At 40.7% G+C, this 16,751-nt stretch overlaps 1 protein-coding gene across 3 annotated transcripts in view; it reads left to right on the top strand.

Moving 5' to 3' along the window:
• The first annotated feature begins 3,349 nt into the window (after positions 1–3,349).
• The window catches only part of amot (angiomotin), a 44,390-nt gene continuing 30,988 nt past the window's right edge, over positions 3,350–16,751 (top strand). The window contains exon 1 of one of the 3 annotated variants that reach the window (XM_071461471.1): positions 3,350–3,922. The gene's annotated coding sequence lies outside the window, so the exon portion shown is untranslated. Of the gene's footprint in view, positions 3,923–3,959; positions 8,804–16,751 lie in introns of those variants that run through there. The other 2 variants (XM_071461474.1, XM_071461472.1) reach the window with 2 other exon arrangements.

The raw sequence follows: 16,751 nt of genomic DNA, 5'->3' as shown, positions 1-16,751 counted from the left end.
GGATAATGCGGCCATTGCTACAAATGTGGCAGCACACAGCACTGGACAGCAGGTTTGGCATAAGAAAACAATCACAGCTTCTCTAAATAAAATGAGAATGTTTCTCATCTCTCAAAAAATACAGAGTAGATCTGTTTATCCCTACAGTTCCCCTCTCTGGTAATTCTAATCTAATCCCTTGGGAGTGTTAGTACCACAGTGCTGTGGGATATAGGCTTAGGAGTATCAATTTTGGGAATTGGAAAAGGAAATAAGGGAAAAGGAAACTGATCTGGCTGCTGAAGCCAACTGCTCTCTCCACAGCCCCCTTGGATTGAGTGAAATGAGAGCTGCTGATTAAGTGTTGAGTCTCATCTGGAACAGAACCGTGTGGAGTTGTATCAGTCTGTTATCTCTCTACGCTGTTATCTGGTATCTGGTATCTGCTAAGCATAAATCCGATTCACATTTCTCCAAACTATTCTCCAGACACCCAGTATCACTGTAGATGTCGCAGACTCTGTGATTCCTGGGATCCACTTCTGTCCAAAACGGAATTTCTTTGTCAGTACCGAGTCTCCCGTTTTGAACCAGCATCCCTCTTCCTCAGTGCCATGGTCTCTTATTTGACTTCCTATTTTTCTTGCACTTTCCTGCTAGGATATTGGATTAAATCCAATGTGCAGAGTAGCTAAAAGCCTAAAAACCTAAAAGCTGCTCTGTGGGTGAAAGCCCTGTTGTAGTCAACACCATAGCTACCTTGGCTTCCAGGGTGCCTTCCGAACATTTTTCATCAATACTGTTAAATGTTTGCCCCCCTCTCTCTGCTAACCCATTGCTGGAAGAATGGTAGTGTGCAGAGATCACATGGCAGATAATGTTCTTACTCAGAAAGTGATTGTGCTTACAAAGCAAGTGCCACTATCAGACACCAACAATTCAGGTAGTCTATTTTTGCTCAACCTGACACGCAGGCACTCAATAGTTGTGGCCAAAGTGGCAAACTTTACTGGGTACACATCCATCCATTTGCAATGTGCATCTATGAGCACAAAAAACATATTTACCATCATAATCCACATGAAGACGACTCCAGGGATTATCAGGCCAGTCCTGTTTTTCAGTCATGTTTTACAGGCCTTAACAATATCTCCAACTCCTTGTCCAGCATGGCTACCATACCTAACACCTGGCCAGTGTTTTAATTCTGGACACTCCTGAATGGTATTGATGAGGCTGTCTTAAGACATTCTCTTGGCCTGATTTCAGCACAATTGCTCTGGCCCCCCGCACACATCCATTCTTGATTTTGAGTTCATGTTTCCCCACTGTATAGAGCACAATTTTGCCCCCTTTTAGTTCTGATGGTTAGCCTTGGTGCACCATTCACCAGATAAGGATCCAGTACCTGTGCGAGTACTGGATCCTTATCTGTCCATACCTTTACTTGGACCACAGTCACTAGTGCAACGTCGGTGCTATCCAGCATGAGAACCTTCTCTTCTTGTACCTCAGCATCAGGTTTCTAATTGCGGCTCAGAGCATCTGCATTGCTATGGTACCTTCCTTTTCTGTACACTATTGGGTTTTCAATGACTCTCAAAGTTATGGCCCACTTTTGGATCCTGGGAGATGCCATTTGAGTTACTGCTCACATGTCACATCACCTGCATGTCCTTTCAAGTTCCGTTCAAGTTACAGCAAACACTAAAATCAACAGTGGCTTGTCTACACTGTGTGAAATTCACCCTTTGAATTCCCCCAAAGGACTCTTCTGTATCAGATAAAGTCAGTCCTGTATTTTATAAAGTGAGATTTCCATGTGTTTTTTGATTATAAAGCAGGTCTATGTTCTATATTAACACTGTGAAAGTATCAAAGCCTCAGTCCACAGAGAAATGCACACAGCCTGTATTAAGAAACTGAGCCTTAAAACGAGCCGTCGTGACTTCAGTAACTTTGTGATGTCATACCAAAGCAGTCACTGCTCTCAGCCAGGCCCCAAGCCCAAGCCCACTCAGACTGGCTCACAGCCTCTCTTCTGATATGCTCGCTGACCTGTTGTTACTAGAGCTCCAGAGAGAAGCCTGAGAGAGGAGATTTAAAACTACATTGAGAAGGTTTTTGGTTCTTAAACCACAATAATTCTTCTTATGGATATTAACACTTAATATAAAACACCATAAAAGTGTAAAATATGGGACCTTAAAGAAACATCATGGTCAGTGATGCGTTTACCAGTTAGCCACAAACCTGTACTGCTCTGCCAGCTCATATAATCCTCTCACAAAAGCCTCACTAGTCCATTGTGTGCTCTGATGAAAACATGCCTGATAGATTATAACATTTGTTTGGGATACTAAAGTGTTCATTCATCTTAGTTTATCAAATGGCTGTAGTTGGGTGAGCTGGGTCCTTGAATGTGAGGGAACTGAGGACAGGACCTTCTCTCCACATGGTGAACAGCAGTGAGTTTTCACACACCGCTCCATCTTCCTTATTTAACTTTGATGATGCAAAAATGGGAAAACCTCTGCATCTACACTGGCTACATAGCTGGCCAGCTAAAGGTGAAGGGCTCCTGAGCTCTAAATTGTGACATACTTTCTCAGTTACTGGAACTTCTGACATGATGTAATGAGAAGAGAACACACACCAACATTGCTTTTACTCTGCTTTAATAATTGTACATACCTCATACAACATGGCAGCTCTACTGGCCAAAGAGATAAATACGCCAGCAACACTTGCAGTGTAATGAACAACTTCATTGTGGTTTTTTATACTGTTGGTCTTTAAGTTTTTACTTGATGCACTCTGGAAGCAGATGAGGTTGCACCAGGATCCCCTGCTCTGCTGATAAAATTAAAGTTACAACAACTTTCAGTTTATGTTTTGCCTCAGAGATTGTAGAAATATGCTGCAGGTAGGAGGGGACCACCTTTAAACATTGAGATTCCCCTTACTTCAGGTTAATTGGCTGGGGTGTACATATTTTTGACGACAGTGTAGTTTTAGAGCAGCTATCAGTCAGTGGGCCTGTGCACTGTTGGTCGAAATTCCGACATTTCCGACGGCCTCTGAAGGTAACAGAGGAGTCCACAGTCTGTGCTCGAACTCACAAAAGCTCTTTGTCATTTTCCCTTTTCCCGCTACCTTCATATTCCTGTTTCATATTCCTATTTTTTCTTTCTCTGAGTTCATGATTGAGACATCGGCAACAAAACCGCCACAATAACCTAATAAAAAGTGTAAAGGAACACATTTTCAGATCTTCACGCTTCACTTCTAAAAGGAGCTTTTAAAAACAGATTTTAAATTACGATCTTAAATCAGCCTGTTCATGTTGAACAGAAACTGGAGCTTCACCATAAAACTTTCTGTCATTTCATATTCAGGCTGCATTTCGGTGCTTTACTTGGTGCCTATAGTTAACCTACGGTTTATACTTGTATTCGTCACCTCCACTGGCTGGTCTCTTATGCATCTGCTTTATAATCATTAGATCTATGCGATTAAAAACAGACAAGAGAAGAAGAGAGGAGGAGGGATTTCCCTGCTGCAAGAAAACAACTTTTTCCTCCAGTTGCAATAACTGGAGGAAGACGGATGAGGGGGGAGAAGGGGGGCATTCCTCTCATACTGCAGATCAGGCAGGGGGGAGCTTCCTGCTACTTCCCCTGTACCGCTTCCCTTCTTACGGTTTAACATGAAATCTGTGGGGAAGGACGCAGACTTTGTGGCCGCGAACGAACTCCTTTTCCAGGAGAAAGGATTAAAATCCGCTGCGAAGCCCGCGATCGAGCGGCGGCAGCGAGTGGTGTCGTAGAGGAGAGTCTGAGCCGCCGGAGGAGCCGCTTCAGTCCGGAGGGAAATCACAGAAAAGATGTTCCATCGAGCTGAAGGGCAGACAGAGAGTGGACGGAAGAAGTTCTGCAGAGGGGTAAAACAGACATGTTGTTCATTTACCAACAGTTTCTTAATATGTGTGCTCGGTTCCCATGTTCACGTATTCACGCCTCACAGTGAAAACTTGAGAGGATTATAAACGGATGTCGGAGAGAAAACTGTGTTCTCATAGGAAAGTTACAGCAGTTTTCTGTTGTAACATGAAGGCAGCCAGAGGAGAGGGTGGTTTATAGTTTCAGACTATGATTGTGATCTAATCCTCATGTCTCCCTCTGGTTCATTCTTCTTTCACTGACGGCTGCTGTTAATTAGTGATTTTGAACGACTCGAGTATTTTTCTGCAAATACCGGTAACTGAAGCCTGGATAATGGGAAGTGTAGGTGGGTGTCTCCTGTGTTAGCAGAGGTCCTTCTGTTTGCTGCCTCCCAGCTTCAAGTTTAGATTTTCCCATGTGGGGCCACACAAGGGTCCCTTGATGGTTCCAGGGGGTCCTCAGAGACATGGTTCTGTGGCTGGTCTTGGCTTCATATGCACGCTTTAATCTGCTTATCTGGAGATTTCTGCCAAAGTTTACACTCTAACTGTAACATGACTTTAGCATATTGGCTGGTTAACAAAGGTTTGGTCTGTAAGCACTGCAACATGTTCTTTGGTTTGTTAGTGTAACATCCATGTTACTACATCAAGTGACCTTTGACCTGTAGAAAAATCATCCATATCACTGTTTGGGGAAACAAAGGAATTCCAGGCCTTTGTTTATTTGCACATGTATTCTTGTGTTGTCATTTTAAATGAAAAAGATTTGATGCTCAAAATCAATCTGTCTGATCAATTATAGTGATAGTGATAAATCATTCTGAACAACAACATGAACACAAAATAATGCAGAGATGAATTAAGATTAGTGTAAAGACCAGAGTTTAAAAAAGAAATTTGTCCAAAAGTGATTGTACTCACCTGAATTCATATGAAGCACCAGGTGATAGAAGCTGTGTAACAGCAGGAGATTTCTATGATGCATTTCACAAGTTATTAGTGGTATTTTTCAGAACGTTTGCCACTGACAGGAGTTTATTTACTCTTCTGTACTGAATGAGCTGCACTCATATAGCACCTCTATCAACCACAACCAGCCACATTCACTCACATATTCACACAGCTTTTCTATCACACACATTATCACATGAGTGATGATACATGATGATACACACCAGGGGTTCACTATCTTGCCTGAGGACACTACAACAGGATTGGAGGAGCCAGATGACCCGCTCACAGTTTACTTTAACTTTTTACCAGTAGGGTCAGCTGAGCTAGCAGTAATGCTAGTGAGCTGAACTGCTAGCATGTTTACAGTAGACAGACTGCTGTTGAATGTTATCTCATAGAGCAATTTACAGGTGTGGATGGACAATTGTGACGTTTTTGTGAAATATTTCACTTGTGTCTCTGGGCTTTTAGAACATCCATCAGTTTCTGGAAGTCGTGGCGCCTCTTTCTTTTTCTCTAGCCAAGGCCAAAACAGCTGAGTGCCAGATTTTCCAGAAGAGTGCATGCGTGTGAGATCTTCTGGCATCCTAAGTTGGAAATTTGGCCAGAAAAACTAATTGCTGGTTTATAGCAGGGTTGGGGCAGTTGAGATTTCCATCAGTCCTCACTCCTGCTGGACTGCTACCTGGATATATGTCGACTGTTGTACCTTTGAAGTGCTCATCGTGCGAGGTAGCTCTGTCAGTTCTGCTTTTAAATGATCTGATTTATGAACTGCACAGAAACTAATTTGGCAGGTTACTGTGTCAGTAAACAAACTTTGCCTGTATTAATTTATTGTAATAGTGAGACAACAGCGCCATCATAAGGAAAATATTGGAAAAACATACCAGTACAGAAAAAGCTGTTAGTTGAATAGAATGAATGAATTAGAACTGGGTGTAATATGGTCCTGGGATGCTAAAGACCTGAGGTGAGAATTTAAGGGTGAAATAAATGTAGCACAGGATATATTTCATCATTAATTAGTTATTGAAAATTATGTTTTCTTTTATTTGCAGCTTCAAAAAAGTCACAATTAAAATCTTTCTCACAATTTTAATGAACTGTATCATCACATGATATGATTTTTTTTTCCAGTCATGCAGATCTACACATTAAAGAGTATATAATATAATAATTGGTGTAATAATTAAAATAAATAATTCAAACGGCATAATAATAGAACAGTAATACAGAAAATGGAAAGTAACATACTGCATAATGAGGGGATTTCAGAGAAGGGTATGGTGTCATATTTTGAAGGAGTTTACTACATGGCTTTACCAAGTTTGTCTGTCTGTTGTAGACACTTGTGCTCTGTACTTTTTCACCTGCCTAAAGTACAAGTAGACGAGTCAGTACGGCTGCAGAAACTTTGCCTACTGACGACTGACGTCCATCTTTGAGGTTGCAGGAGCCCCTCAAGAGTCTTCTATTTCCATGTAGGAAATATTTCAGTGTGAATGGAAAACCCCCTACAGATTAGGGACAGAGAGGCCCACTGGGTTTGACCCGGAGCCTAGAAATTCCTCTCACTGCTCTGCTTCTCTCAGATATAAACACTTCTTGTTCTACTTTTACCACTTTCTTCCAGCTGCCTCTTTCCCTCTTGTTTTCTTGCCCCCTCCCCCATTTCTCAAACTTCCTGTCATCTGCTCTCTGCATTTTTATTTTTTGTTCAGAGTCCTGGCTTGCTGACTTGACTAAATCTTGCAGAAAGCTTTCCAAACCATCTCCCAGTGAATACGTTTGTAAACAGATGTCTGAAATAGAAAATCATGGAATTCGGGGCAGTTTAAGATTTTTTCTTGGAAAGGCCATGAAGTACCACATGACCAGGAAGTATTACTATTACTAGTATCATGGTCCAGTTTACAGGACCATGAGGATTAAAAAGTCAGAAAAGTGCTCTACTTAATTCATGGATATTCAAGGAAACGTTCTTCACATCCACTTGTGGGGAAGCTGGTTTCCAAAATCATTGTAAAGGTAATCCAGTGAAGGCTGCTGGGCTGTCACTGTACACATCCCTACATGTATATCCTCAACTAACAAGCCAGGGATGTGGGAAATAGGGGTACTGATGGTCTGCAGCACCCCTTAAAACGAGGCATAATAAAAACCATCAGTAGAACATTTTCCTCTTTTAGTAGTATATGTATGAGTGCGCCACAGGTATCTGATTATCAACATATATTAGTCTATATGATCCTTCCCGTCAAGCAGGTTGAAACATGGACAGAAGTGGAGTCACAAAACAAGAACGTTCTTTCACTGCTTTTTCCAATACGAGCCACACTGGGAGCCCCTTAGCATGACACATCAAATCCATCCTGACCATGAACCAAGCCTGCTTACTGACTGTTGTCTCATGACACATGCTATGTTACACAGTCCATTGTAATAATTACTAAAATAGGCTTACTTATTTAGAAGAGTGGAAGCAAGAGTGCGTTACCCTGACTTGGTTCATGTTGTTTGTAGTTTTTTGTTGAAATCCTTGAGACATTTAAGATGTCCTTTGATGACCTGGTTTCTCTGTGTCTTCCTGATGTGTCCATGGTTGTGAAAGTTGACTGGGGTGTGCTCAGAAAGAAGTTCATTACTTTTTCTCTGTGATTTCACTTTCCAGAGCCGTGTGATAAGACGGGCAGCGCTATGTGGTAGTTGAAGTGTGTGTGTCTATGGTTAATGGGATGGACTCCTTTTGGAGCGAACGTGAAGCGTGAACGTGGAGCTGCAGGAGCTTTGTAGAGTTTTCCACTCTGTTCCTGTCATATTGACACACAGAGAGGAGCTGTGCCTGTTACATGAATAAGACAAGGTGGCCATGATGCTGTGTCTGCCCTCAGGCCATGGCTTGATGAAGGTTTTACTGAAGTCAGACTTGCACAGCTTGAACATGAAACAGCTCACTTTTCCGCAGTTAATATCAAACATGCAAGAAGTGATCAGTTCCTGCTCCACAAGAATTATTAGATCTTAAACAAGACTAGATGAAAACCTAGTGTGCAGGACCATTCATGGTCAAATCCTGAATTTATACCTGTGAATTACCAACCACATAAATGAAAGACAAAGACTGAGCTGTGATTTCAGTTGGATTTCCTTACAAAATGACCACACAGAGAGAAAGTTAGAACAGATAGACTATATTTCTTTGTTTAAGTTATTTTTTCAGGCTTTTGCCTTTATTACAGTCATAGTGAGAGATGGCAAAATTGGGGAGAGAGAGAGAGAGGATGACACGCAGCAAAGGGCCACAGGCCGGATTTGAACCCACACTTGTAGCTTACAGGTGTGGCCATCAGCCCCCGGTCAGCATCCATACACAGTCCAGACCTGGACCAGGTTTATACCCAGTCTGTTTGAAAAAAGTCTCTAAATCTAGAGACAATGTGCTAAGTTAGCAACACTGCACAGTGTAAACCCCCCAGACATGACTGCCAGTCATGCTACAGCCTGTCTATCCAGTGTTTTCTAGTCTGAATGTTCCTACTTATCTTTTATGCTCACAGACATGAAGAAGGTCACCCAACAGTCCATCCTGTTGTTGTTACAGTCAAAGGCAGTGAAAGTTGCAGTCTCAGTATATATCTCTTTGACAGTTGGCAGAGTAAACGTAAGGCAGTTACACCAGTGCACTGGTATGAGGGAGTGGCATGGTGCTGAATGGCTGCCAAATCCACCTGTCTCCTCCCAGCCCCACCTTGGATGGGTGCAGGTAAGTGGAAAGAGAGGTGCGCCACCTCAAACCTGAACAAAGCAGGTAGACGTTAGTGAAACAGGGACACGGTGAATCAGATAAATGTTTAATCTCTAAGGTTACCACTTGGTTTGGTTTAAAAGAATATCCAGAGATTTTCTGAGGAAGCCACACAGGTAGGAATATTTTAAAAATGTAAAAAAGTTTTTTGAATGACAGTTTTGCTAGTGATAAAAGTTGTACTTTCAATGCTGGCTTGTGAAATTGTTCTTTTTCAGCACAAACTTGAGGATATTTACTAAAAACATTTGAAATTAAAGATTTCCATTTCACATATTTTGCATGAGCAGTGGGCAAAATGTTCTCAGAGTTTCTGGTAAAAGTCTAAAATGAAAACAATAAGCAAACAATAAACCAGTGATTAAGTGAGCAATGACAAACAAATGTGGCAGAGTGGAAAAGCCATGTCATCAGAGAAGAGATTCACTCAACTTCAACTCTTAATCATCTGTCTCACTGTCAAAGCTCAGACAGCAGCTTCTCATTTCAGCTGATGACCATCCTTTCGCTGGGTAAATATGTCGCCAGCTGTACAACTGCGGGTGAACCACAGGTCTGTAGTTACTCACACAGAGCGAGAAGTCTTCTCTCCAGCAGATCACATCATAGGGGTTTCAACAGTTCATATTGTATCAGTAATTCAAGATGATCAAGTACAGTTCTCAACTGTAGGTTGTGGGAATAATCAAATGTAAAACCATTTAAATCAAAAAATTTTAATTTACATCATTAGTTTGAAACCTTACTTACACATTTATTGTGTTGATAGATTATTTACCTGTGTAAATCGGGTTTAATAGGCCTCTGTAACCTTTGAGTAACCTTAAGCATACAAAGATTAAAAGAGCATTTATTCCAGGAAATAGTCCATGAAGCGTGAAAATGTTCATACAAAAGTTTATCAAAAATAATAAATCTGAAAAGTTCCAAAACATAAAACAGAAAGCAGTTGTGGAGCAATTTAAACTGATCAGACCGTGTGAAGTCCTAAAGTCCTAATGGCACGTATGGAGTGTGAGGTTTCAGAAATCTTGTTTATTGGAGGACACGCTGTGTGACATGGATCTACTACATGTTGTATGTAGACTTCACAAAGACACCTGCTGAACTGTGAACAATGAAGCTAAAATGGAGCCCTGGCAGCAGTGGTATTCATGTATGGGTCTGGTCCAGTGTGACATTGATCAACGTGTCAACTCATGCTGCACTCCTATTGGTTAGTTAGTAGGTTGTAGCAGCAGTCACATTGTGAGATGGTCATCCTAAATTTCTGACACTATCAGAATTTTGTCCCAGGCTCTTTGGTCATGAGACCGTAACAATGGCCATCTTTTACCTTGCCTCTTTGAACTTGTGTCATTGCAACGTTGGACCACTGTTTTGGAGCTATGATCAGAGATATGACTTTTGTTTCACAAAGGTTTCGTCTGAGGTGGCCCAAAACTGCACAGTTTGTACCTGTCAGGAGTCTAATAGGGATCCAAAGGTGGCAAGTTTCTAGAACACAATAAACATTTGTTTTCTCTAACACCAACTGGACAGGAGCACCACAGGTCAGTGTTTACAAAATATTTACTTTGGCTATGGCCTACCTTCACTTGACAAAATCTGTACTCACTATATAACTCAAAGTGATATGATAATCTTAGGGCTTTCACACCTTAAGTTTGTTTGCTCTGGTCAATTCAGTGTGTGAGTTTGTAAACTAAGTATTTTCCTCAGGGTTCAGTTTGCTTTCAAACAGAGGAAAATGCAAGTGAACCAAAACGCATCACTACAAACCACATGAGAGCGTTTACTACGCTTATTGGTCAGATTGTCTGGTGGGAGCAGACTGTGACATCATAGATGACTGTCAGGAATGCCATTTTTTTCATAGCTCTAATATGTATTGGGGCAATTTACCTACATACTATCCAACACCAGGAAGCAGATTTGCTTCGGTACATCATCATAATGATGTACAGACTCTGGCTCTGTGATGACGTGCTGCTGTGAGACTTTTGAGAAGGATAGAACTGATGGTGAGGATGTACATGCTAACATCACGCCTGACCGTCCAGCTCAAACTTATGAGTTCACCAGCTAATGGGATTGGATCAAGTTCAGAACTCTTTCACACCAAAAATGCACCACTTCAGAGTTTGCTTGGGACTGGACTGAGACAACCTCTTCGAAAGGGTCTCAGTGCGATTACTTTGGTCCACACCTGAGTGCAAGTACTGTTTTCACATCTGCACAAATGAATCGCACCAAAGGGGAAAACGAACCAAGGTTCAATTTAACCAGACTGAAATGCCATTGTGTGAAAGAAGCCTTACAATCTCATAATTTTGTGAATATAATTATTAATACATTTGGAGCCAATAAATATATTCATGGAAAATGAAATGAGGTCACAAGACTCATTAATATACATAATTCAAAATAGACATAATTTCTTTGTAGTAATGACTGAGTACTCATGTAATAATGTAGTACTGAGTACTCATAATAATGTTGTAATCAGAGTTGGATCTCCTGAACCTCTCAGTCCTGCAGTGCAGAGAGGTGAGATGTTTGCTGCTGCTTTAGCTGCTTCTCTGGTCTACAATGATGTTGTGGAGAGGATGGTTGGTATTGTCCAAGATGGTCTGCATCTTACACTGCATGTGTCTCTCCACAACAGTCCTGAGTAAGTCCAGACTCCTGCCAGTCACAGACCTAGCCTTTTGAACCAGCTTGTCCAGTCTCCTTGTGCCGTTGTCTGCTCTCATGCTGCTGCCCCAGCAGACCACAGCAGAGAAGAGAACACTCTCCACCTCTGACTGATAAAACATGTAGAAGACATAAAGAAGTCAAAGGACCTGAGCTTCCTGAGGAAAAAGAGCCAGCTCTGTTCCTTCCTGTAGATCTCATCTGTGTTCAGGGAAGTTTACTGTCCAGGTGCACACCTAGGTAAGTGTGCACCACCTTAATGTCCTTCCCTCTAACTTTGACTGGCTGAAGTGTGGGTCAGTGACTCTCTACTTGGTCTTGGAGGTGTTTAGAAGGAGGCAGTTTCTGTCACGCCATTCACTGAAGGCCATCATCAGATCCATGTACTCCCCTTCCTGCCCATTCCTGATACACACCGCAATATCTCTGTCATCTGAGTATTTCTGGATGTGGCAAGGCTCAGAGTTGTATTTAAAGTCCACCGTATACAGTAATAATAATATAGTGATATCGACTGAGCACTCTTGTAATAATGTAGTGACAAGTACAGAGTACTCATGTAATAATATAGCACTGAATACTTGTGTAATAATGTAGCAATGACTTTTGAGTGCTCATGTAATAATATAGATACAACTATAGAGCTCTGAAGTAATACTGTACTAATAACTACTGAGGTGAATGACTCCTTTTACACTGCTAACTGAGTTTGCCTGTCTGCTCAGAGAAGACACAGACACACTGTGGGGAGAAATGTCCCCATCACATTTAGTTACAGAGCGCGCACACACACACACACACACAGATGCAGGGGAGAAAGAGTGAGCTGTTAGCCGCTGTGCAAACTGGTAAAGTTAATCTGAACTTCAGCTGCAGGAGAGCTGCAGGTGCTGTCTGGACTAGCTCCCAACAGAGCTAGCTAGCTTCCATGCCACTGATGAGCTGATGGTTTGCTCTGACTTTCAGATGTTTGGGGTTGACACATAGACTGTATATAAAAATGGACGTCGACGCTGGCTCTGGAAAGTGAAGCCAATGCGGAAGTGCCTTAAACCTGCATTCTAACTACTGACCATCAGGGGGCGACACCACTGGTTGCAAAAAGAAGTCCGATTGTATGGAAGTCTATGAGAAAATGACCCTACTTCTCACTTGGTTTATGACCCCAGTAAACGTTTTCATAACGAGTTTATGGTCTCAATCGCTAGTTTCAAGTCTTCTTCAATACAACATGATGTTCATTTTTAAAATTATAGTCCCATTTAATTTAAAATAGACGATAAAGTAGGGTATGCGTTGGGGCGTGGCTAACGTATGATTGACACATGCCACTTGTCAATCAAGAGCAGTCCCTTCTCACAGAACCGACGATGTTGAATTAACCGTGAACTTGTTTTTGGGTGAAGTGTTTTCGTCCTGGAGTTTTCCACATACAGTTACACAGACCTTCCATCGTGTTTTCAGTGCGTGAAAGTTTGCTTTAACTTTTTGTTCGCCTAAAATGTCGGCGTTGTTCAGCGTCTGGTTGAACCAAGAGACACTCTAAGGAATCAAGGAATCGGCTGTTCAGTTTCTCTGGTAAGTACATTTTATTTTTAGCTTAAGCATGTTTTCGCTAGCCAAAATTAGCATCCCAATTTCCAATTGATATCGTAGTGTAGATAAATTCCAAATGCACCTTGCTGACCCAGCTGGCTAGCTAGCGCTAGCTGATTACCAAGCGTTTTCTATGCTAACAGGACCTGACTCCGCCGGGATGGTGACCTGTGTTTACTCGAGGTGTTAATACATGTTTGAATATGATGTTAAAATCCCAACTAAAATGTGCATATAACTAATGTTAAAGTACCGACGTTATTATTGTGTTTCTGGAACACGGGATCCAGTCGAAGTGTGCTGAGTTAGTGTGTTGTGCTCATATTGAGCTCCATTAATGTTTTTTAAATGGCAGTTTGGATGTTGTGAAAGTTCAGGTTAATTTAACCTTAATGTAATTTAAATGTGGTTAACATGTAGACTGTAAGTGATGCTGACTGGAACAACAGAGGCCACATTACTACATCTTCTGATCAGGTCCTCAGTTCACAAGCAGCAGATAGTAACAAAAGCATTTACCGGATCTGTCCTTTTTATTTAACCCAGATATTCTTATTACTGGACAATCAGATATGCTCATAATCTGAAGGACCCTAGAGATTATGTCGCCCTGAAGTCAAGTGTTAACTGTGGTGTGTTGATGTGTTGTGCACAAAAGACACACGTTAGATTCTCTATGTTGAAGTTCTGTTCATTCACTCTGATCATCACAATACAGTTAGAAGTTATGTATAATACATAATGTAGAAAATAACATTAGTACATAACATGCAGCAGTTCATTCATTTGATGCTGTAAGTGCAAACACAATATTTCTCAACTGAAGGAGACATTCATGCAGTTATCCTGACAGCTGGTTTATGTATGTGATTAACTGATCCATCATGTCTGAACTAAAGTCTTTTACTGTGATTTGAAAGGTATCTACACTGAAAACTGAAGGACCACTGCCAACAGAAGGAGGACCTCATGTATGGAGCACAGTATTTGTTTCCATTCATCTGGCTGTGGAGAAAGGAGGCTGCATGGACAACATCCTTAGTTCTCAAATGGATGGTGATGATGATGCTAGAAAACCACTTCCAGTTCAGGTGCCTCTGATGGAAAGACAGATCAGTTCTGTTGAAGTTTAATATTCTTTGTCCTTAGTGTTACTCTAGTCTTACTCTAGTCACCACTTTCACAAAAGAAAGTATTTCCCAATTTGACATTTAAAGGATCTTCACTGGACAACAGCTGGCACTGTCAAACCAGAAGTGCAACCAGGAGCAGAATGTGACTCCTGTAACAGATGTGTGCTGCTGTTACCACTTCAGAAATATTAGCCTTACAAAATCTGTGGTGTGTACTGCAGATTTGACAGTGAGATTTTAAAAGTCAAGTTAAGTAAGCGATATTTATAATATCGATATTTTATGTCCTTTTATGGTTTTTCTTTTGTATAGTGAAGTACAGCTTATGCACATTAGTTTTACTCATATCTGCTGTTACTGTCATTGAAATGTGTTTAATGTGCTTTTCTAATTTGTGATTGTAGGTTTGTTTATGGAATCTTAAATAAACCTACTGTGATTAAAGTGTACTGAGAGCATTTCCTATGAACTACAGAAGTGTTTCCTGGGTTTTCAGATTTACCATACACCTTGTGATGACCTTAACAGTACAGTTTGGTGAATGAGTTTTCAGTGTCATTGAAGTTGATAATGCATAGTACATAAAGTACATGAAACACGTGTAACGGGTGTGCATTGTCTTTAAGAGTTTATGTTAGTTTCTATGCACATCCGTTAACCCTTTAATTGTTCTGCGTTGTGTTCTGCGTTGTGTTGGATAAAAGAAGGACCCGGACCACGATCAGCTACTGGTTGCTTCTTTTAATGAAGGTATGACGGTGGATCAACAGAAAAACACATAAGGCTCGGTAAACATGCAGTCTCCTCCACACAGCACACAGGTCTCAAGCTCCTCCTCTCAGTTAATCTAGCGCGGACTGCCATATTGTGTGTACATGACTGCAACAATTTTTAATATTAGCACCAAAATACTTCTAAATAAAAATGTGAAAATGAATTAAATAAAATATAAAATAAATTATAAAATGCTCTGTTTCTGCAACCAGTGTAAAGCAAATGCGTTCCTGGTGGCAACCAGTGTAAACACATGAAAACACTATGCCAGATGAATTATAATGAACACAATGCACATACCTGCACAAATCAACAGAAAAACACATAAGGTTCGGTAAACATGCAGTCTCCTCCACACAGCACACAAGTCTCAAGCTCCTGTTAGCAGATAAACATACAGAAGCTCATGTGGACTAGCTCTTTTAAAGTTGCAAAAAGTCCGTTTACAAGATCTGTATTCAATTGACACCTTAACAACATGTTCACAGCCTAATAACTAACATTTATACATGCATTAAACAAGGTTTACATCGTCTAAAAAACCAAAATAAATGTTCAAAGGTGACGAGCAAAGTAATACATTACCTCCTCAGTTAATCTGGCGCGGACTGAGAGAAGCACATGGATGACGGCGCAAAGCCTGCGACCTCTTAAAGTGACAGTACAGGTATTAACACTCTAGTTTGAATACAACATTCAGGCATAAATATGGGCAATGGAACACAATTTAAACATAATATAAAACAGTATTTGTCAGGATTTGGTGACATTTCATAGATAAAAATAAAGATATTATTTCAACCTGGTTACACATGGAAAGCACAAACTAAAATATCTGGCTTTTGATCCTTCATTGTCAATGTTCTAGGATTGTCAAAATTTATACCATAAAACCATCAACAAACTTAGACCAAGAGATTCATAAATACTTTTATTGCACCTTTTAAAAATCATCAATTTCAACAAAATCATTAACCATTGCCAATACTGGAAAGGTATATAAAAAGTTTTTACTAAATTCAGTAACTTTTATAAAAAATAAAATACTTTTGTGGCTCAAGGTAAAGGTGAACTGTCACAAGTTTGCATAATAAATTGTTCAATCCCTCATCTTTAGTAACAAGTAGTAGAGGTGTTAGACAGCTTCCACTTCAGACCTCCCCAGCCAAACCAATGGACGGAGACACCATCATCACCAAGGTTGTTCCCCATGGTCTCTGTAGCTCTTTGGGTTCCACACTGGACGTAGCTGTCCCCAGTGATCCAGACCTTGGCAGGATGGAGAGAAACATTGTAATAGTGAGATATGTGTGATACTCTAGCAGGAAAAAGAAAAAATAAGAAGCACTCTTATTAGATTAACTCCGCACAGTTATCTGAAAATACAGTACTCCCTCCAGCTAGTTGTAAAAACCGCCGTTATGTTTTACAATATATAATATAATAGAAACTAATACTCACTTCAGTGGCATTGAGTGGGTGCAGATGCAATAATCAGTCCAAGCAGACAGTGATGTTACTTATTCTGAAAGAGAGAAAGAATAATTCCAACAGATGTTTTGACGCCTGTTTTTAACGATGAAATTAACGAAAAACTAAAAACAGTGAAACACACATAATATTAACGCACACTCACGTCACGATAGATTGCACTGCGAAAATAAACATTAATCAATAACACTGATCTGCTGGGTCTGCAGGTCTCCAGCACAGACACAGACACCAGCAGTTCACTGTAATCACGTTATCGTTTTGTAACTCAACGAACAGTTAGCTTACTCTGTGTATAAGCTAGCATACGGTAACTTCAGTTACAATAACATTTCATTATCTGTGTGTACATTACATTCCTATGTGTAATATT

The sequence above is a fragment of the Trachinotus anak genome, unplaced genomic scaffold, assembly GCF_046630095.1.
Source record: "Trachinotus anak isolate AG129_WGS33_773 ecotype Australia unplaced genomic scaffold, CSIRO_AGI_Tana_v1 ptg000024l, whole genome shotgun sequence".
NCBI lineage: Eukaryota > Metazoa > Chordata > Actinopteri > Carangiformes > Carangidae > Trachinotus > Trachinotus anak.
This window is presented reverse-complemented; position numbering and strand designations above follow the sequence as displayed.